The 21,698-nt window shown below is 42.9% G+C and overlaps 1 protein-coding gene across 6 annotated transcripts in view; it reads right to left on the bottom strand.

Annotated features, from left to right (window-relative positions):
• Positions 1–21,698, bottom strand: part of FGF13 (fibroblast growth factor 13) — a 737,755-nt gene that overhangs the window by 673,239 nt on the left and 42,818 nt on the right. The window contains exon 1 of one of the 6 annotated variants that reach the window (XM_060183223.1): positions 16,576–16,692. The exons of the other annotated variants lie outside the window; for them this stretch is intronic. The gene's annotated coding sequence lies outside the window, so the exon portion shown is untranslated. Of the gene's footprint in view, positions 1–16,575; positions 16,693–21,698 lie in introns of those variants that run through there. 6 annotated transcript variants of the gene reach the window in all.

Raw genomic sequence — 21,698 nt, 5'->3', positions numbered from 1 at the left:
CTATGCTAATTATTCTCATGCCTGATGTTTCCTTTCCTGACTCCATCTTGAATGGGTGTAACAAGAGGTTAAAAAGACGTTGTTGCTATGTAAAAGTCTCAAATTCCTTCTCTATTAGAAATATGCTAATAACAAATTTTGTTTCATAGTAAGTAAATTGCAGCCAGCTGCCTTTGGGACTCTAGGCCGTTCCCCACCCCCATGCAAATTCCCGTCTAGGCAAGTACGCCCCCAGAGGCAAGAAATGTTTTCTTTAAGCTGATAAAGTTTTGCCCACAGAGGCAAAAAATGGCCGGTCCCCTCAGGCCTTCCCTTGGCAGCACACTGGTTCTTGTTACTTGCTTACATGTTTCTCCATATTTGTGCCAGTTTCTTTTTTAAAAATGCCTGTATGATATATGTTTCTGTTCACCCCACACCCTTGATACTATAGTCATTTAGTTAAAAAGAAAAGGGGGAATTGTTGTATGCTTTACATTGGGTTCTAGTTCTCCCCCGCCAAGAGAATTGGATCAGTCCTGCTAACTTCGCGGGCCCGCTTGGCCCCGCCCCAAGGAACCCCGAGAGAGGGTTCCTGAGTTCCAGAGAGAGAGTTGGAGGGTTCCACAGTTGGAGAGTTGAAGAGTTGCAGAGTTCCAGGGTTCCAGAGTTCGAGAGTAAGAGAGAGTGCTTGCGCCGCCGCAAAGAGACAGCAGAGTTCTGTTTGGTGATTAGTTTGGTTTAGTTTATGAATCGTTGTTCCTGAATAAAGAAATACAGCTTCCCTTCCCAGCCGTGTGTCTGGTCGTCTCTGTTACCTGCCTGTGAAGCTAGCCCGGCCAGCTGGACCCTCTGAATTTTAACAACAGTTGCAGGTTTGACCACAGCCACCACATATGCCAAAGTGAGCTCTTGATCTCCATCTATTGATCTATGTATGTATGTATGTATGTATGTATGCATCCAACCAACTATTTCTTTACAAATAATTCTCTGGAAACTCAAAAGTGCACAACAGATGACAGTGTTCCCCTTCATGTAGCCCTGGAGACTCCCCAGTGCATATAAAACAAAATCCTTTTAGATAAACACCTAAGAGTGGTATCATTGCCTCATATGGTGTTCCTGTGTAAAGACTCTCCATACAGTTTTCCAGGGAGGCTGTGCCAGTTTGCATTCCCACTAACAGTGTAGTAGAACCTCTACAACCTCACCAACACCTGTCATTTCCTGTATTATTGATGTAAGACATGAAAACACTAATTGCAAGGAACATAAGCACGCCTATGTTCATAGCTGCACAATTTACAATAACCAAAGAGTGGAAGCAATCTCAATGCCCATCAACAAATGATAGGATACAAAAATACTATTGTGCAGTAAAAAATAAAAATACATGATACTGTGTCTTTGGGACAAAATGGATGCAATTGGAGGTGATTATGCTTAGTGAAATAAGAAGTGAAAGACAACTACCAGACAATTTTATTCATATGTGGAATTTAGAGGCTTGAAACACATGAACTTGCAAACAGAAAACAAAACCAGAAGTAAACAAACTGTCTCTAAGACTTTGTGAGAACGAACATGGTTATGGAGTACTGGCATACCTTGGTGGTGGGTGTGGTAGGGAATCATATTCTAGTCTTACAATCTTGTAAACCACTATCTATCTCAATTTTTTTTAATGGCTTGACTAATAATAAAAAATATAAAATAAAATCCCAGCTCCTTGACTTTTTCTCTTCTGATATTGCCAGCAGTGTCCAAACTCTCTGGTCCTGCTTTCTCTGTCCTTCAGACCTCTCTGGCCACAGAGAATGGTAGTCACTTACCTACATATATCCATCTAATTGTGGTCCCCCCTCCCTCCCTTCCTTCCTTCCTGCCTTCCTTCCTTCCTTCCTTCCTTCCCTCCCTCCCTCCCTCCATTCCTCTCTTCCTTCCATCCTTCCTTCTCACATGGCTTCAGATGAATTCTTCCCTATGCCTAAAATCCTCTTCTCTCTCCTTTTGCCAGGTTGACTCCTAATTCTCTATTGCTTCTTCCTCTGGCATATAGCAGTGTGAGGTATGAAATCTGGGGTCTCAGGCATGCAAGCTCTCTGCTCTCCCACTGAGCTGTCTCCCCAGACCCTGACTTACTTTTCTTTTTTTTAATGTTTTTATTTATTTTTTCTTTTTTTAATTTATTTTCCCTTTTGTTGCCCTTGTTGTTTAACATTGTTGTGGTTACTGATGTTGTTGTTGTTGGATAGGACAGAGAGAAATGGAGAGAGGAGAGGAAGACAGAGAAGGGGAGAGAAAGACAGATACCTGCAGACCTGCTTCACTGCTTGTGAAGTGACTCCCCTGCAGTTGGGGAGCCAGGGGCTCGAACCGGGATCTTTAAGCCAGTCCTTGCGCTTGCTTTGCGCCATGTGCGCTTAACCCGCTGCGCCACCACACTCTCTCTGACTTACTTTTCTAATCCAAGTAACTATCTCTCCTCTGGGGATGCATTCCCTAACTTTGCAAGGCTGAATTAGTTTTGTTCTCCCTCTGGGACTATCTGGGCATCCTTCTCCTATTAGAGGACCTGATCACGCTATATTTATCCCAGTGTACTATATCCCACTGTCCCATCTGTCACCACTAGAGTCTGCTGTGGATCATTTGGGAGCAAAGGTCCTTAATTTAATAGCTTGCTGACCTTGTTAAGGGGAAGATTAGGACTAAAGGACCTTAAACCCCAGTTCCACTGGGACTTTTCTGATCATGAAATTGTGGGAAGTGTTTTAAGGGAATGCCTCAAGAGGAAGCCAGGTATAGTTTAGATAGAAGGGAAGAAGATGGTGGCAGGCATTAAAAAGTCTCGCCTGGAAGGCAAGACCAATAGAAGAGTCAGATCACATAAACAGACCAATGAGAAGGCCATTCCAAGTAAACAGGTCAGAATAAAAAGGGCCCAACTTCCTCAACAACTCACCATTTTGTCCGAAAGACCCGCTCATCTGCACATGTGCTTTCTATCTTCCTGAAGAAAGTTTATAATGCCTAAAACCATGGTGTCCCCCATTCTTCATGGACCACCCCATGGGGAACCAGACACTATAGGGGACACACTTTGCTGCGCTCAATCACTCTCCAACAAACTGTGAATCACCAGAACCTAGGACAAGCCTAACATAGAGCTGGAACCCAGTGCCTGTTCAATATATAAATGGTTAGAATCAAACCATCCAGATGTTTTGGATTTTTCATTTGTTTGTTTTTGTTTTTAGTTTTACCAGAGCACTGCTCAGCTCTGGATTATGGTAGTGTGGGGGATTGAACCTGGGACCTCAGATCCTCAGGTATGAGAGTCTGTTTTGAATAACCATTATGCTGTCTCCCCTACCTCATCCTGATGTTTTCCTGTGACAATTTCTGGGCTCCCTTTGTGAAAAGTACATTTAGTTCTATGCAGCTGCTTAAGCTGAAGCTGAGCACTAGCAATAATGATCAAACTTGGAGTGGGAAATAAAAGCTTTGTTTGCCTGACTATAGCAAGCTCTCAAGCATATTATCTGCAAAATTCCACTGGTTTCTTGCAGAGAAAAAAAAGTTCCTGACTACCAATACTAGCCATTCAGCTATGTACATCTGTAAAAACAAAGTTTCATAAAGCTGGCAGTGCCTTGTTGCTCAAAAACCCATATCACAGATAGTTATATGTTTATCTCTTCTTCCTGTTAAAAACTGAAAATATATCACATTGCAAATGCATTTGGTATGTAGATTTCTGATCACAGAATCCACAAGTGACCATTTCCAAGGCCTTCTATCTTAATAACCAAACAAAATCAACAGCAGTGCGATATTTAAAGGGGGGGAGTTGTACTTACACTCTAGACTTGCCTTCATTGCAGATGATAGAACCCCATGCTCTGGTCCAAGATTTAAACAAGATTTAAACTTAATTATCATTAAGTCTGGATTCTAGCTGCTTTGTTTATTCATGTATTCCTTCTAATCAGGGGGCCTACTTATTAATGCACAGAGGAGTCATGTTTTAGACATTTCTGCTTAAAGACTAGGATTGGTGAGAATGTCTATGCAGAGATAAGAATGGTAGAATGGAAAGACGACTACAGAGATTCCTGGGGAACTCTTCCCAGAAGGACTTGCTTGAATTCTCAGGGTTTGCAGTGTTCTTGCTCATATCTCAACGTCTGCATGGGGTGTACTTCATTGCAGGTTACTCTCCAGCTTGTCATCAACTGATAAACTCTTGATCATCCTCCAGGTAGTAGGTGAGTGGAGTTCCCACCAAGGCTATCAGCTAATTAAACCAGTTCTCTGTCCTAATTTGCTTTCTTCCCAGGTTTGGTTACTACCTCCTTATCTATTTCTCCCACTGTCAGCTCCCTCCATGGAAACCAGAACCAGAACGTAGACTCTTCCTCATCAGTGTTTCCCTGGAGCCTGGCATGGAGCCTGCCATCTGGCTGGTGCTCTTTGAATGAATGGTGTCCAGATTCTGGGGCATGTGTTCCTAAAGTGTTGTCTATCACCTGAAAATAAATGGGTCTGCAACACCCTCTGCTCACCAATGGGAAATGGCATATATCCAACACAGCCAGGACCTCTGTTAGAAACTGGACACCACTATGGGAGATGTTCTATTTCTGGAAACAGACAAAAATGTTTCAGGAGGGATCATAAGATGGAAGGGGATATGAAAGAAACAAATCTTAGGAAACAGGGGGATTCTGTCCCATGCTACAAATACTTCTATCACAAAGCCAGCTGCAGCAGGTATAGATCCACACAAGATTATTGTCTTCAGATGGGGCCTCCACAAATTGACACATGTAGTCTGGGCCTGATTCATTTCACCAATCAATACCAAGGCCTCATTAAATGTACTTCAAACTCCCCACAAAGTATTGGAATGGGAGGGGGGCGGGGGTGTATGGACACTTAATTGTCCTATTTTTAAACCTAATTTGTGCTCCTGAACAGAAGCCATGTCTCACACATAAAAAAGCAGAGAAAAACAAATAAAATGTCAGATTATTCCAAGACTAACTAGGAAAGTAAAATGTTCCAAATGAAAGAAGTTAAATTTCTACTCATATAAGCATATTTTGCATTTGCTTTGGTGCCCAGGCTCTGTCCTAGGTTCAGAGTATCCAAAGAGAGAAATAGCAGGGTGTCTGAGCTCAAGAAAGTGAATCACAACATGCACAAGAAGGCATAATCCACTCTAAATGTGGACAGGAAGGGTCATGGAGACTATCACAGGAGTTACATTTTTAAAAACAAACAAACAAACAAAACATTATCCAGAAATACACTGTAAGCAGACCTAAAGGGACTAGGGCGTTCTCTGTTTTGTTTTAGTTGTTATTTTTCTCTTTATGGCTCTTAAACTTGTAAATCAGTTGCATTCACACTTTCATGCTTCAAGTCCCTCATGGTTTGGGCTCTTCCTTCACTTTATCCAGCCATGTGATTTTCATGGACATAGGACGTCAGACTGAGAAAACCAATTCAATATGTTAAAACTGACTTCTGTCTCCAGAACAAAGGACCAATGCTTAGATTTATATCAACATTATTCACACTAGCATAATAGTGGGTGCACCTCTAATGACCATCAAAAGGTGAATGAATCAAAGAGCACACACATAAGGGATGGTTCATTTCTTTCCTCATTTCACTGGGCTAAGGGATACGTGGATATCTGTGTGAAAACTTTTATCCAGGTATGTCTGGGAGTGGTTCTAGAACAGGTAAGCAGAGTGAACAAACATCACCTTCATCAAGGTGGGAAGCCACTATCTGCATGGTTGAGGAACCCACTAAACAGGCATGAGGGTGGGCACATTGTCTCTGACTCTTCTCTATCTTAAAATGTATTTGAGTTGATCTTACACTGACTTATAATATCATAAAATTTTGGGGGGTGTCACTTCACATGTGTGTGTGTGTAATAAAGAACATCCAAAGTTCCAGTATCATCTGACCAAAGGAACTCCTCTATCTATTCCCTCTACCTCCTATAGTTCCCTCCAATAACCCCCACAGTCTTGACAGAGTCTGAGACTCTGTTTGACTACTGTATTTTTGTAAGTTCATTCACTATAATTATTTGTAGTCTATGTTACAAAAGCCAACCAGTTGTTAGTTTTGCCTTTAATTTCCTCACTAATTTATTTCCCTTAGAGGGCTAGGTGGTGGAGCATGCATACCCCAGATTTCACTTAATCACCTCCCGTTCTATCCATTTTATCCACCTGGAGTTGTATTCCTCTATTCCTCTATGAGCATCTATTCCACAACTTCTTCACCTGTTTGGGCCTTTAAGTTGGCCCCATGTTTTAGCTCTTGTGAATAGAGCTGCTATGAATGTAAAGGTACACAAATATCCTTTGAAATTAGCATTGTTGGGTACCTTAGATCAATACTTTTTCCCTATCTTCTAGGTTGTATTGCTCATCTCTCCTGTCCTTGAACATCTCAGCAACTAGTTCCTAGGTATTCAGACTCTGGATACTTACACATACTCCCCCATCTCCAACCCCATCAGCCTCAAACTGAGCTCTTCTCTTGAGTTACAAGCACATGGAGTCAGACTGGCTTATATCATAGGCTTCCTGGGCATCCAGCTTGTAGACAGCGGGTGGGAGTTCTAGGCCTCCCTGGCCATGTAAACCAATCCCTTTAAGTTTTTTAGTTTTCCATATAATCTGTAACTATACCTCTTCAATTCAATTTCTCTGGAGAATGCTGGCTAACACAACACACAATGGAATTACACTCAGTCTTTGAAAGGAAGGAAAGTCTGACACGTGATAACACGGATGAAGTTTGAGAACACTGTGATAAGTGAAATAGCCAGGCAGAAAAAGGTAAATACAATCACATTGTTCATCTCAAGCCATGTATCATGGGAAAAGAAAGTAGAATGGTAGGTGGCAGAGCCTCAGAAGAGGAGGAAAGAAGAGTAGATATTTCCAATTGGGCATAGAGCATCCAATTTTTATTTTATTTTAAAGAGAGAGAGAGAAAGAGAGAGAGAGAGAGAGAGGAGCTCTGGTCATCTCTGGCTTATGGTGGTGTAGGGAATTAAACTTGGAACTTTGGAGCCTCATGCACTAAAGCCTTCTCACATAACCATTATGCTTTCTCTAGAACCTAAGGTATCGGTTTTGCAGAATGAAACCAGTCTGGATACTGGTTATGAAACAATGTGAACCAAACACAACTGAACGACATATTTTAAAAACAGTAAATATCTACATTACACTGTGTTTGTCTCACTATAGTTGAAAGTAAAATATTTAATAAAAGAAAAAAAAAGGTAGGGCCAAGTGGTGGGGCACCTGGTTAAGCACACCTAGTATTAAGTACAAGGTTCCAGGCCCGACGACTCCCTACCTGCAGGGGGGATGTTTCACAAATGGTATAGCAGGCTTGCAACTGTCTTATCTTCCTCTCTCCCTATCTCCCCCTCCTCTCTATATCTCTGTATTATCCAATAAAATGGAAAAAATAGCCATCCGGGAACAGTGGATTTGTAGTGCCAGCACCAAGCCCCAGCGATAACCCTGGAGGTAAGAAAAAAAAAGAAAAGGGGGAAAAAAAAAGGCCATGACATATAATCACATGATACACTGTCCTGAACCTGTATTCCAAGAAAATAAAATATCTGGTACACAAAGACCCTCCATGTTGACCTCCGTAGCACTATTCTAGTCCATCCAATGAAAGCTTCCTCCGCCTGGTGGAAAAACTAGGAGAAAATGCGGGGAAAATGCAATGCTCCAGTACTTCTAGTCATGGGTAAGTACAACAGTGCACTAGGAGATGAACATACTCTTTTAAACTGTTCTTGCCTTTGTGTAGAAAAACAATACCAGCAATCTTATTTAGGTCACAGCAGTTACTGTAAACATCCTAAGGAAAGCTTATTAATAACCACCACCCACAAAGGACCTGGATTCAACCATGGGGAAGCATGGATCTACTGGAAGAAATGCTTCAGGAAAAATCTTCCTGGGCTTTAGAAACCAAAATGTTAGCTAGCAGCTTTTCTGTAGCTCAATTTGCAGTCAGAAATCGCAAATAAAATTAAATTTTCCTACCTATGAATTTAGACTTGATCGTGTATGAAGGGGCTTTGGGGCTCTAACTCTTAACAACTGATTGCTTACTTGATTTAAAAAAAAAAAACACAGAGAAATATCACTGAATTTGTTACCAATATAGAAAGACACTTGTCCAAATTTATCAGTATGGTCAGGTAAACATGCACCAGCAAGGCCCTTGCCAGTAATTTACACTATGACATTGGCTAGTCCCCTCTTTGTAATGAGAAAGCTCTACCAAATAGATATTTTTATTATTATTATTATTACCCTCATCATCATTATCATTATTATTACTATTTTTACCAGAGCACTGCTGAACTTTAGCTTATGGTGGCACTGGAGGTTGAACCTGGGACCTTTGGTGCCTCAGACATGAACCATCATGCTGTCTCCCCAACCCTAGTAAATGGTTATTATGGTCCTTTCCAATAGTTACATTTTCTGATAAAGAATATATGCAGTTGGCTGGCAAGCTAGCTCACCTGGATAGTGTACCTGCTTTGTCTTCTACATAACCCCAGCCTAGGCCCTCCTCTTACTGGGTAAGCTTTAGTATTATAATGTCTTTCCCTCCATCCCTCTACCTCTTGATCAGTCTCAATGTCTCTCTAGCAGAAAAACTTGGCCCAGCCCATAGTGATAAAGTACCAGAAACTACAAATATAGATAGATAGATAGATAGATAGATAGATAGATAGATAGATAGAGATAGATAGATATATAATGTATATTACACATGGGGGTGCAGGCAGTGGCGCACCTGGTTAAGCACTCATGTTACAATGTGCAAGCCCCCGGTCCCTACCTGCAGGTGAAGTGGTGGAGCAGGGCTGCAGGTGTCTCTCTGCCTCTCTCCCTCTCAAACTCCCCCTCCCCTCTCAATGTCCCTCTGTCATAAATAAATAAATAAATAAATAAATAAATAAGTAAAATATTAAAAAAAACATACAAGGTAATTTCATGGTCGTGATAAAATATACATGTTACTGAGAGCTGCAGAACACTGTGACTGTACATACCCCCACCCCCAGAACCATTTCTTTACCAAGCACTAACATGTTACTTAAATGTGGTATATTTTACCACAGGAAAAAAATATTCAAAAGTAAATCAAAAAAGAAAAAATTAAGGATCCCTGAAGCAAAAGCATTCAGTCTGAGCAATAGCTTAAAATTAGAATTGCAGGAAAGCCAAAGTCTTCAACAAAAGCCCTCAGGGCTTGGCTTTCAGTTCTTTATTTCTAATCAGGTAATCTTTGCTCCCTAAAGAAACATTCAGATACACCCGAGATGGTATTAGTAAAAGAAAACCCTTTCATAAAACAATCACTACGGCTAGGCTAGACAGGGACTACATACTACTCAGCAGTGGAGGCCAACCTGTGTATCAAAGGCTTCCTTGGACTGTACCTCATGGCCTAAAGACCAATATGGTCAGGAGGGAAGCAGCTTGTCCCTGAGCTCAGACTGGATAGGGCAAGGACTCTCATTTCTTCCAGCCGCATGAACCGAGCAAGTCAATTTCCAGTTCAAAGGTCAGGGAACAAGTCTATTGTCATCTAGCCATTTTGTTTTGTTTTGTTATCAGATTCCAGAGTGTTCCTTTTGCACTGAAAATCAGTACCACATTTTTCAAGGTGCTGTTTCCTTACTTGCCTGGAGGCAGTGACCTCACAGAAGAGGATTATGGCCTCTCCTTCCATTCCACACTGCTCTTTAAGACACACATATTGGGAATCTGGGCTATGGCTTAACCTAGCAGAGAGCACATGTTATAATGCCTCCAATCCCCACCTGCAGGGGCGGGGGGCGGGGAGCTTCACAAGTGGTGAAGCAGGGCTGCAAGTGCCTTTCTCACTCACTCTTTATCTCCCTCTCCCCTCTCTACTTCTCTGTCTCTATCATAAATAATTAAATAAATACATACATAAATATTTTTTTAAAAAGACACACATTTTTGTTCCTTACGAAGGTTGCTCATGTCCAGTGGGATGAAGAAAAGTGTGTGTGTGTGTGTGTGTGTTAAATGGGGAAATACACCTAAGTCCTAAAGCCTGCTGTGATGTAAATGAGGTCAGTGTCTGCAGCCTGAACCCCCAATTCCACAGAGGAGATTATAAAACATGCTTAACACAAAGTTACAAGCAGCAATAGTAGTTCAATGTACTGGACTAGTCAAGGACCAATCACTGGGACACAACCTAGTGCCTGAGAGATGAGGGGTTGTGATGGGGGGGAGAGAGAGAAAGAGAGAGAGAGAGACAGAGACCTAGACCAAGCCTCACTCTGCAGCGCCAGATGCAAGCAGAAAAGTGATGTTCGAGATAAAGAAAATCCATGCCCACCCACAAGGGACTAGCAAAGGCTTGTGTTAGAAGTCCCACTCCCATGCCCTTTCACCAACCCATCCAAACAAACCAAGGCACAAGCCACCAGACGGGTCACAATGTTTGCCCACTGACGTCAGTGCTGGTGGTTTCACCAAATCCGGATGGCATCTCTGAGTTCCCCTGTGCTGTGTGCAAAGGCACAAGCTCTGAGATTCTCTTCCTTCCCCATTTTTCCCTAATGAGAAGGCAGCAAGAATGGAGGCCAGATGGTCAATAAGCAGAAAAGCAGAGCAAGTGGGGAAACAGGAGGCTTCAAAACAGAACAGAAGCAGGTGGACTGCAAGGGCCCAGGAGGACTTTGGAGGTTATTCCATTGAACCGGAAAGGAACCTGAGGACCCAGGGCATAAAATGTTCATTCTAAGGATGTGGCTTCTATGTAGGTAGGAGAACTCTGGCCAGAGGCCAGGACCCTGGGATCGGATATGTCCCAGACTTGAGAGAAAAATCACTTCAGTCACTGCATAGTTTATCTGAAGAGTCTGGAGGGACAGCACCTAGACACCTGGAGATGGGAGTGTCAGGTGTATCAGTGATTAGAACTCAAGGCAGGGTGTTTATTGATAAACACATCGAAAAGAACAGGAAGATCACAGATGCTTTTTTACATAAAACACAATAGGTATGTCCCTGATCAGAACTCTCTGAGTTTTTATCAATAAATACTCGCAGAGTATTTATTGATAAAAATCATATCACAGCACAAGAAACAGGAAGATCAAAAATGCTTTTAGGTAAAACAATCCAGGTGCAACTGTTAAAGCACAAATTACCTTCAAGGTGTGGGAGACATCAAGTGTGTCAAACCTTGATTACAATAGTCTTTGTCTGAATGTCATTAGTCAGGTATAATTCTCTGCTGCCTCAAGAAATATTCAGGTCACTACTGTGTACAAACCCCAAGCCCTTCAGGGAAGTAGCCAGAGGTCAGAGTTACAGATATGCATTTTGCATAATCTCAAGGCCTGCGGGCTGCCATTATAACTCTGGCACTCTTCAAACTTCTGCCTTAGGGGGGGGGGGAGTTGTGACAAAAAAGAGCCTGAAGTCTCACTTACTGGGCACCTGTTATCAACCAGAAATGTTTTGTAAACATGGAGGCTTTGGGTAAAATCAATAGAATTTCTACCACCAAATATCAACAACTCTAGGGAAAGGAAACTTCAATGCAAGTACCTCAGGCTTTAAGTCACCCACCTTGCTGGTGCTAGAGAGACCAAGCCCTTGAAGCCATGGGTAGCAGAAACATGCACTTTTATATATAATTTCTAGGAGTCTTTTTAGACCTCTAAGACAGTATTTGTCGATAAGACACACCCAAAATATCCTTTATCAATACAATTTGGATTACTAGCCTCTCTTCCTAAAATTCTGATTCTGCAGGTTTGGGGTAGGGAAGTAGAGTCTGAGTGAGTTGAGTTTGTTTGTTTTCAAACAAATCCTATGAGTGAGTCTTAATTTCCACCACACTTGGGAAAACTGCTCAGGAGCTGGAATAAAAATGTAGGTTCCACGCAAAAAAGAATGATTCAAAGGGCTACCTGAACTCCTGTGAGCTCCCTTCTACCACAGCATTACTCACAATAGCCAAGAACAGAAAACCTGGCTTTGGCTTAAGTGTCTATCCACTGAGGATAAAGATGCTGTCTGGGGCCAGCAAAACAGCTCACTTGGATAGTGTGCTGCTTTGCCATGTGTACAACCCTTTAAGATTGGGCTTGGGCCCCCTCACATTGAGGGCAACTTCAGTACTGTGGCCCCATTCATTCTCTAATCCAAAGCTACCACAATAAATAATGTCATTTCCAACATTTGGGATCAGTTTCTCATGGTGGCGGCAGGAGAAAGTGGAAGGTGAAGCTGAACACCAAGGAAGCTCAGGGTCACTGGTGGTCTAGGGACTCAGTATGAATGGAGTATGACTGAGTCCATCCTGATTGCGTCCTTCCATTGACCAAACTGCAGCTGGCACATTCTCTGACATGGCCCATGCATTTTTTTCTCATGCTATCTTTAAAATAAGCACACCAGGGCTAGGGAGACAGCATAATGGTTCTGCAAAAGCCTTTCATGTCTTTGGCACTGAAGTCCCAGGTTTACTCCCTAGCACCATCATAAACAGGGCTCTGATCTGGAGATATCTACTCTCCTCTCCTCTCCTCTCCTCTCCTCTCCTCTCCTCTCCTCTTCTCTCTCTCTCTCCATGTTCATATCTTTCACCAGTAAATAATATCTGCATATATATTTAACATGAAATAAGCACACTAGATAAATACAACCGTCTCCATTTGGGAGAGGCTTAGAAAGGCTATTTGGCCAAGATCACACAATGAAGAGACAGGTAGAAGGCCTTAGACATGAACTCATGCCTCACAAACCCATGCTTTTAACCGGGTAACCACTTTTCATAAAAGATGGCACATAATGAAGTGGATATTCTGCACCGAATTAAGCTAGCAGTGTTAGATCAGAGTGGATCCCTGCTGCCCTTCAAAGGGCTTTTGGTTTGACACTGACTTTCAAAGCTACCAGAGCTTCTAAAGAAACCCTGAGGAGGCTGCTGAGACAGCTCACTGCATTGTGTGCTGCTTTGGCATGTGCGTAACCCAGGGCTGAGCCTGGCCTTCACTATACTGAATGAAGCTTTGATGTTGTGGTCTTTCTCCCTCACTCTCTCCCTTCCACTTTGTAGAAAGAAAGAGAGAAAAAGTAAAGAAAGAGAGAGAGATAGAGAGAGAGAGAGAGAGAGAAAGGAAGGAAAGGAGGACCCTAAGCGGCCTGGGAGGTAGAGTACTGGATGTCATGTTGGACTCTCAAGCTTGGGGTCCCGAGTTTGATATCCCCACCATCTCACATAAGATAGTATTTTTTCTCCATATCTGTCTCTCTCTCTCTCCCCTACTCTTCTATCATAAATGGATAAATACATTTTTTTTAAAGAAATCCAATAAGGATGCTGAACACAGCCACCAAGTAATACCCTTACTGAGCACCGAATTCATAAAAAGCATAATGGAGGTTACCACCCAGTACAGGAGATAAAATAGAGGCAGGTAAAAAGATTATCATGAAATTTACCCAAAGTATCCCATGGACACTACCAGGTGAGTCACCCAGAAGCCAGCCCAGTGCAGCAAAAAAGCAGTAAGGGTGAAAGAGAGCTTTCCTGGAGGGTGTAGGCTAAGCATGGACAAGAAGGATCATAAAACACAGAAATCATAGCTAGAACATTCTAGATCAAGGAATATTAGTCACTTGGAGCCTAACTAATCTGTGGACAATATTTTCCTTACACTCACTTTTTGAAGATCATTAATAGCATTGTTAAAGTGTTCAATACAGAGACAACAAAAGATGCGACGTGAAAACCAAAGGCCAGGGAAATGGCTTACTTGGTAGAGCACAGGACTTGCAGTCTTGAGGACCCTGGTAAATAAATCTTCAGCAGCTATTGTATGTGCTAAGTGGTGCTGTGATATTTCTCTATCTCCAGTGAAACTCATGGGATGCATTGGATCGACCTTCTCGTGGTGCATCCTGTGAGTACCCATTTATTGGGGAAACTGACGATCCTTCCAAGCTGACTGAATCCACATGGATCCCAGTCACTTTGAAAGCCAGAAACAAGCAGACATCAGGCTCAACCTGACGCTGTTGACTGGCTACGGAAGAAGGGCAAACGCTAGAAGAAGAAGAAGTGAAGCTCATTCTCACGTGTAATAAATAAAATATATCAGGGCCAGGTGGTGGTGCACCGGGTTAAGCGTACATGTCACAGTGCACACGGACCTGGGTTTGAGCCCGTTTTCCCATCTGTAGAACGAAAGCTTTGCTAGTGGTGAAGCAGGGCTGTAGGTGTCTCTCTGTCTCTCTCTATCTCCCCTTACCCTCTAGATTTTTGGTGGTTTCTATCCAATAAATAAATAAATATACAATTTTTTTACAAGTTCAAACAATAAAAATAAAATGAAATATATCTTTCTCAATTTTTAAGGATTAGTTTATTTATTTATGTGAAGAAAGAGCAGGAAGAGAGAACTAGAATATCACTCTGGATAAAGTGATGCCAGCGGTCAAACTCAGAACTTCATGATTCAGAGTCCGAAGCTTTATCCACTGTGCCTCCTCCCAAGCCTCTAAAGAAAATTTATCTTCAAACAGTAAGTTGGGGCCTGAGCAGTGGTGCACCAAGCTGAGTGCACCGCACAAGGACTCTGGTTCAAGCCCCCAGTCCCCACCTACAGGTAACACTTCACAAGCAGTGAAGCAAAGCTAAAGGTCTATCACAGCAGAGACTGATTTGAGTTGTATATCCTTCCAGCATGTATCCAAAGCACAGCTGTGAGAGGAAAATTAGATAAGGAAGGAGGATAGCCACAGGTTTTATACATCTTCAACTAATCTAGGAAATCTGTACAGAGAACTCCCATTCAGACATTTAAATTCCATTCCCCACTCAAATAAAAGAGTCAGGAAGTCATCAAAACAGTAGCAGGGTTGAGTGAGTGTCTCCATTCTTGTATTTCCTCTCACCTAGGAAGAGTCTTCTGCTTCAAGAGCTCGTGTCTAAGATAATGTGTAGTTTTTAGGAGATATTTCAATATCACCTGACCTAGTTGTCATCAAAAGCATTCAGTTTCATAGATTGGAATGTGAACCTCTGTCTTGCAAATATCTCCTCTTTAGCTTATAAAATACACCTCTGCCCCAACTGGAGTTGAGAAAAGCTGTAGTGCTTCCTTGCCTTCCTTGCCTTTTCAGCTAGCAGAAAATATAACCCAAATCCTGAAATTAAAAGTTGTATTCTACACACACACACACAAACACACACACACAGAGTAAAGTTAATATTGTGTACTCATTCTGACATATGCATCCTGTTCACATAAATTTGATTTTATATTCACCAATGTATACATGCATGTATGTACCACTTCACACCTGCATGTATTTTTAACACTCTAAATGATGGTGGATCCAGGTGAGAAGAGTCTCTGGGTGATACCTACAACCGACACAAAACCACCATGACTCCTGTGTCAAGGTGTCTGCTGCAACAGGCAAAGAAAAAAAATCTCTACAGTTCCCCAGGGAGTGGACCCTCAGATTCTAATTGTTTCTCTCAGCTTTTATGAATCTCCAACCTGTCCTCTGTCAACAGGCCTTCTGCAATCTGAACAGAAATCAAGCTGTGTAACAAAAAAGCACACAAATAAATTTAAAAACAAAAACCAAAGGCACTGAGCCTTTTCTACTCAAGATGCAGTCAGTCTGAGGATGGTCAAGCCCTGACTTCAAGACTCTGCTAGGAAGCTGCTGTCAGTGATGACCTAGGCTACTTCCAGTAGCAGGGGGTTAGGCTTAGGAACACAGTGGACGCCTCCGAGGCTCCTCCTGGCCGCTGCCACCATCTTAAGGGTGCCTCCCACCAGCAGCGCTTGGCACCATCCGCTCCCTGGACGGCCCAGCTGGACCCCAGGACCCCGGGGCAAGCAGAGAGTCCCTGCCAGCAAGGAGCTTCGTCATGCCTGGAGCCCCGCAGCACTTCCCTAAGTTTCAACCTTGGGTGACACAACTTTTCCCTGTTGCTTTTTTAGGCAGCCACCACATCACGAGGCTCCTGAGCACACGGAGGTTGGGGGAAAATGCCAGGTCCCTGGCGATGGGGAAGACGGGGAGAGCAGCCAGCCAGCCGGTGGCACCGCCATCCAGGTCCCAGGTCCGCTTCCACAAAGGTGCACAGTCCCCAGAGTTACCACCAGCCCGCGCACACCCCAGAGAGCTCGATGAAATCCGGACGTTGAGGGACCCCACCCCCACCCTCACCTCACCCCCACCCCACCCTTTCCAGGCAGGCGCACACACAGAATCAAAGGCAAAATAAGCAGGTCAGTTTTCAAGATTTTTCAAAGTCCTGGCTGAAAGCAGCTTCTGAAAATATCTATAGACGCATCCCAGCACCACCGCGGGCCTGCCTTCTTTGGCTTGTTTACTTCTGCTTTTAACCGCAAAATAAATATTTTAAGGGCTGGCCCTCTGTTTACAAACTCCTCCCGCAGCCCCAGTTTCAGAACAGGAGAGAAGCTACCTAGATCATGTGGAGGTTTTCTCTTTTCTTTTCTTCTCTTTTCTTTCTTTTCCTTTTTTCCTTTCGAGCTGAGCTTCCCGTGTGCTATTTCACTTACCTATAGCCATGCAGTGGAACCCTCCCTCTTAACTATGGCTATGAAGCACAGGTTTTGCCGCACCGAGGAATGAGACAGGATTCCTAACTTTGGGAAACTATAATTAATATGCTCGGTCCAGACATGTCTCTGCTAACAAGATATATTTTGGGAAATATTATCTAACTGAAGGCAGCATACATAGTATTAAAAAAATAAAGCTCAGGAGGTTTGTTTCTTGTTTTTTTCTCTCTCATTCTAAAGGAGTTATATAATAAATAGTGAAAACATTCTTCTAGGGAGACACACTTTAAAGGGGTGGAGGTTTTCTTTCCACTGAAGTTATTACAGCTATCAAGGGGGGGGGGGTGGGGGGAATCCAGAAATAGAATACTCCAAAGAGCCCTGCATACCCTAAGGAACCCCATTCAGTTAATGAAAATCACTGACATCTGTTGACAAGAAAAAGAAGGGGGAGAAAGAAGAGAGGGAAGGAGGGAGAGCAGGATTGAGAGAGAACAGCAGAGCAGGAAAACGAAACATATGATGCTGAGGAGAGACAGACTGAAAGCATATGCTATGTACAAATTGTAATGGGGAACAAAATAAACATTTTTGTCTGTTTTACCCAGCAGTGAATTAAGAGGAAGTACAATCCTCAGAACACAGGTGAAACAAACTCCCAGGAACAGTTCTGGACCAAAGAGGTGGGGGGAGCGCCTGGGGCCATTATTTGGCAGGTGCTTTGATCTTGCCAGCTTTTGAATCCAATGTCTTGTTAAGGGTTTGCTTAGGGAAAGACTCCTCTCTAAGAAGGACAATAGCAACCCCTCCCCCTGCACCCTGCAGGTAGCCAGGGAGAGAAATGTCAAGATGACTGCATCAGGCCCCAGTGTCTACCTCTACCTAACTGCTAAGGGCATAAAATGCAAACGAATGTAGATACCAGCCCCTAAAGACAAAGGCTGAAGTGAATACCCTCAGGGTCAAGACATATCCTCTGAAGATAGGGAATCAGTAAGTCTCCTCTCTCTGGTCTGCATGTCTCTAAAGTTTGTATTTCCCTCTTTTCTCTTCCTGCTTCTCTCAATAAATGTCCATCTTCCAGAAACATGGCTGTCTCTCTTGGGATTTTTCAATGTAGCCTCCACTTTAGAACTTTACCAGCTGAGGTTAGAGGGGACCTGTGTCCTTTGTCCTGTTCTTTCTTGCTCCCTTACTTTGGGGAACTTGGTCCAACTCTGAGGTGTCAGCGCAAATAAAGGATTGAGTTCCCTTTCTGCTCCAAACCTCCTTTTTCTGCGTTCCGCAGCCACAAGTGACACTTATGTGTCACATGAATTCAGTGAGTTCCATGGAAACTCAAAAGCATGCCTGGGGGGGTCAGGCTTTAGAGCAGCGGGTTAAGCACACATGGTGTAAGGGGTGTGAGGATTCCGGTTCAAGCCCCCAGCTCCACACCTGTAGGGTGGTCGCTTCATGAGCAGTGAAGCAGGTCTTCAGGTCTCTCCCCTCTGTCTTCCCCATCTCTCTCGATTTCTCTGTCCTATCCAACAACAATCACATCAATAGCAATGATAATAATAACCACGACAACGATAAAACAATGGCAACAAAAAGGGGAAAAATATATAGTCTCCAGGAGCACTGGATTCGGAGCCTCAGCAATACCCTGGAGGCAAAAAAAAAAAAAAAAACATGCTCAGGAGATAGTAAGAGTTCACAGGGTCAGGCTGTAGCACACCTGGGTTCTTATTACAGTGTGCAAGGACCGGGGTCCAAGCCCCTGGTCACCAACTTCAGGGGGAAAACTTAATGAGTGGTGAAGCAGGGCTGCAGGTGTCTCTATTTCCCTCTGTATCTCCCCCTCCTTTTTCAATGTCTCTGTCTCTATCTAATAAATAAATTAAAATTTAAAAAGAGATAGTAAGAGTTAACTAATTTAGAAAGGAAGCAAAGGTTGATATTAAGGAGAAATAGGGAGCAGGGGGTAGCACAGCAGGTTAAGAGCATAGGGCACAAAGTGCAAGGACCAGCCTTAGGATCCCGGTTCGAGCCCCTGGCTCCCCATCTGCAGGGGGGTTGCTTCACAGGCGGTGAAGCAGGTCTGCAGGTGTCTGTCTTTCTCTCCCCCTCTCTGTCTCTCCTCCTCTCTCAATTTCTCTCTGTCCTATCCAATAATGACAACAATAATAATAACAACAAGGGCAACAAGGGAAAAATGGCCTCCAGGAGTAGTGGATTCATAGTGCAAGCACTGAGCCCCAGTAATAACCCTGAGGTAAGAGAGAGAGAGAGAGAGGGGAATATAGTATTCCCTGACTTATAAGAATTCTCTACCTTGCAAAGAGCATTGAAAAAAAACTATTATAGGCGTGCCAAGTACAAACACTAGTTGGTTGCCTGCCCTAGGGTGGGGCAGGATTGGGGTCCTCCAAGAAACCACAGGATAAAACAGGAAGAAAGGATTTCAGCCAAGAAAGGAAGTGGTGCTAAAAACAAAAAATCCACTACATATGCTGCCTGGTTCCATCTTCATTGAATCTAGTAACAAGCAAAATTAATAGATGATTCTGGAAATCACAACAGTAGCTGTCTTTGAAGAGGAAGTGACAAGAAAGAAAGCATTCAGGGTGACCAAGATATTCATCTATATCTCATCCTTGGTCCCAATAAGAAGTGAAAATGTTTGCAAAAGTTCACTAAAATAAACATCTGTAAAATACACCTCCCCAGAGCCCTACCCCACTTGGGAAAGATAGAAACAGGCTAGGGTTATGTATAGATCTATAGACACCCATGTCCAGTGCAGAAGCAATTACAGAAGCCAGACCTTCCACCTTCTGTACCCCATAGAGATCTTTAGTCCATACTCCCAAAGGGTTAAAGAATAAGGGATGTTACGCATGTACAAACTATTGCATTTACTGTCAAATGTAAAACATTAATCCCCCTAATAACAGAAAAAAAAGAACTGGTGGGGGAGACTACACTGGATACATAGCTGGGTTTGAACCAAAGATAAACTTGTAAAATAAAGTTAATTATGATTGGGGAAAAAAAAAAAGAATAGGGAAACTGCAAATGGAGGGGAGGGGATATGGTATGCTGGTGGCAGGAAATGTATGGAATTGTACTCCCCTTTACCACAATCTTGTCAATCATTATTAAATCACTAATAACATAAAGTTAGTATATAATAATAAATATTAAAAAGATTTGTGTTAGTATGTATAGATTTAAACTATAAAAACAGGAAATTGAGGGCAGGAGCTAGCTCACCTGAAAGGGCACCTGCTTCACAGACCACACACGAGGTCTAGATTCAAGACCCCAGACCCACAACTAGGAGTTCTCCATCTATCTATCGATTGATCGATCTATCCATCTGTCCATCCGAAAAAAAAATTTGGCCAGAAGTGGTAAAGTCTCAACAAGGACAACAACAACAACAAAAAGAAGTTGAGTTTCTTTTTTCTTTTTTTTTTAAATCTGTATTTATTTATTGGATAGACACAACCAGAAATTGAGAGGGAAGGGGGTGATAGACAAGGAGAGCGACAGAGAGACACTTGCAGCACTGCTTTACCACTTGTGAAGCTTTCTCCCTGCAGGTGGGGACCAGGGACTCAAACCTGGCTCCTTGCACACTGTAACCTGTATGCTCAACCAGGTGTGTCACCACCTGGCCCTTTTTCTTTTTCTTTTTTCTAATTAGGACTCTAATCAGGTCTGCATTGCACCAGGGTATTTTTCTCCCTTTCTTCTTAGACCCCAACGAAAAGGCCAAAAAAGGACAGGCATGTCCACAAAACAATACCTTTCCATCAAGAGTGACTATCCCAGTCAGATCTAAAGTATTTGTAAAAGGTAAACGCAGGCAAAATCAAGTCAATAAACTCAGTCTAGTCCTACAGGGCTTCCTGGAACATCAACCCGATCCTTATAGCCATAAAGGTTAATGGTGCTTGCCAGACTTAAAAAAAGCACCAACAAAGATCTTTGATCTCCAGTGTGTAGAGCACACCTTTGACCATATGAGTTCCTGAGTCCCAGCCCTGGCACCACATGAAAGTTACATGGGCAACACCTGGAGGAGCTCTATGGATGGTGGAGCAGTGCTATGGGGTCTCTCTCTCTCTCTCTCCCTCTCTCTCTCTGTCTCTCTCTCTCTGTTACCTTCCTCCTTTTCTCTACAAGAATGAGAAAGAAAGAAAGAAAGAAAGAAAGAAAGAAAGAAAGAAAGAAAGAAAGGAAGAAAGAGAGAAAGAAAGAAAGAAAGAAAGAAAGAAAGAAAGAAAGAAAGGGAGGGAGGGAGGGAGGAAGGAAGGAAGGGAGGGAGGGAGGAAGGAAGGAAGGAAGAAAGGGAGGGAGGGAGGGAGGAAGGAAGGAAGGAAGGAAGGAAGGAAGGAAGGGAGGGAGGGAGGGAGGAAGGAAGGAAGGAAGAAAGGGAGGGAGGGAGGGAGGGAGGAAGGAAGGAAGGAAGAAAGGGAGGGAAGGAGGGAGGAAGGAAGGAAGGAAGGAAGGAAGGAAGGAAAGAAGGAAGGAAGAAAAGCTAAAGAATTAGAAAGGAAAACTACAGCCTCAGTGCTTTCTTAGAGTGTGACAGTAATATTTCCATTGGAAATCAGTGCTACAGAATCATGCAAAGGGCAAAGGTGAGAGTGGGGCATGAGAACTGGTATGCAGTCATTGTCATTCAGGCTTACTGTTTATCACCAGGTCAGGTCTTTAGTAGAGAAGTCATGTACATTTCCACTGTATCAGAAGAAGCAAGACATTATCTAATCGGAAAGAACTGTTACATTAATATACGACCCCATGTTCAGTTGAAAATGCTGTTTCACAGAACAAAACGAATGGTCATCCCATGCCAGACCTGCCAGGTACAGTGGTGGTCAGATGGTTACTGTATTCAATTTCACAACCATAGGTGTGCATAGTACAGATACATACGCATAGATATGCATGTCCGTGCATATATGTTATTGTTATGAGCACAGGTTCTGAAGCTGGATTGTTATAAGTTTCGTGCCAACCTGAAGAT

Source organism: Erinaceus europaeus, chromosome X (genome assembly GCF_950295315.1).
Source record: "Erinaceus europaeus chromosome X, mEriEur2.1, whole genome shotgun sequence".
NCBI lineage: Eukaryota > Metazoa > Chordata > Mammalia > Eulipotyphla > Erinaceidae > Erinaceus > Erinaceus europaeus.
This window is presented reverse-complemented; position numbering and strand designations above follow the sequence as displayed.